The sequence below is a fragment of the Trachymyrmex septentrionalis genome, unplaced genomic scaffold, assembly GCF_001594115.1.
Source record: "Trachymyrmex septentrionalis isolate Tsep2-gDNA-1 unplaced genomic scaffold, Tsep1.0 scaffold229, whole genome shotgun sequence".
In the NCBI taxonomy this organism is placed as follows: domain Eukaryota; kingdom Metazoa; phylum Arthropoda; class Insecta; order Hymenoptera; family Formicidae; genus Trachymyrmex; species Trachymyrmex septentrionalis.
In genome coordinates, this window is record NW_017305385.1 from 296088 (window position 1) to 297530 (window position 1443).

The following is a 1443-nucleotide window of genomic DNA, read 5'->3' on the forward strand; positions in this document are numbered from 1 at the left end:
TTTAAAAAAAAAAGCTATATAAATCATTAAAAACTCCCAAAAAGTAAATCTATATCCTCCCATAATCTTTACCATCAATCTAAATTTTATGGTTATTCTATATATATATATACCAATTATTTCCTATATTTTTATATTTTATCCTAACATATTTACTTTATTTATATTAATATATTTAAAAAAATCACTTCGCTTTTATTAACTTTTATTCTCCCATCATACATTAATTTTCATCTCCCTCCCTTTTAGAATATATGAATAAAATAAATAAAATAATCAAACACTTTATAAATCTACCCCCTTCCAACATCTCCTATTGATGAAATTTTTGATCCCTTTTAGGCCTTTTCCTTATAATTCAAATTATTAGAGGTTTATTTCTATCCATACACTACTGCCCTAATATCAATATTGCTTTTAATAGAATTTATTTATTCAAATTATTCAAAATGTTTCTAACGGATGAATTATACATAATATCCACATAAATGGAGCCTCTTTTTTTTATCTTCATATATATACATATTAGACGAAATATTTATTATAATTCATTTAATCTAACTAACACCTGAATCTTTTCAGGAGTTTCAATTTTCTTCTTATCTATTATATTATATATTAATAGCATTTCTAGGATATGTGCTTTCTTGAGGTCAAATATCTTTTTGAGGAGCAACAGTAATTACAAATCTTGTTTCAACCATCCCCTATATTGGAAACATATTAGTTATATGAATTTGAGGATTTTTAATTAATGACTCAACCTTAAACCGATTTTTTTCTTTTCATTTTATTCTCCCATTCATTATTATTTTATTTATTTTTATCCATTTACTCTTTTTACACTCTACAGGATCTTCAAATCCACTAGGAATTAATAGAGACTTATATAAAATCCCCTTTGACCCTTAAAAGATATTATATAGTATAGGCTTTACTATTACTACCTTTTTATTTTTAATTATTATTATACAATATTCATATATATTTAGAGATTCAAATAACTTTACTCCAGCAAATCCCCTAGTAACTCCCACTCATATTCAACTTGAATGATATTTTCTATTTGCTTACGCCATCCTTCGATCTATCCACAATAAACTAGGAGGAGTTATCGCTCTTTTAATATCAATTTTAATCCTTTATACCCTTCCTCTTATTAAATCAAAATACTTTAACTTTTTCTCAACTATCATATTTAATCAATTTACCTATTGAATATTTATTAATATCTTTCTCCTTTTATCCTGACCAGGAGTCCAACTAATTGAAAATTCCTACATTCTAATTAGTCAAATTCTTACATTAAGATACTTCATATTCTTTATTACCCTTTCATTTAATCAAATATGAAAACCTATTATCTATAATTATTAAATAAATATATTTATTTCAAAAACTAAAATCAATAATTAATGATCTTAATTTAATATTATATAATTT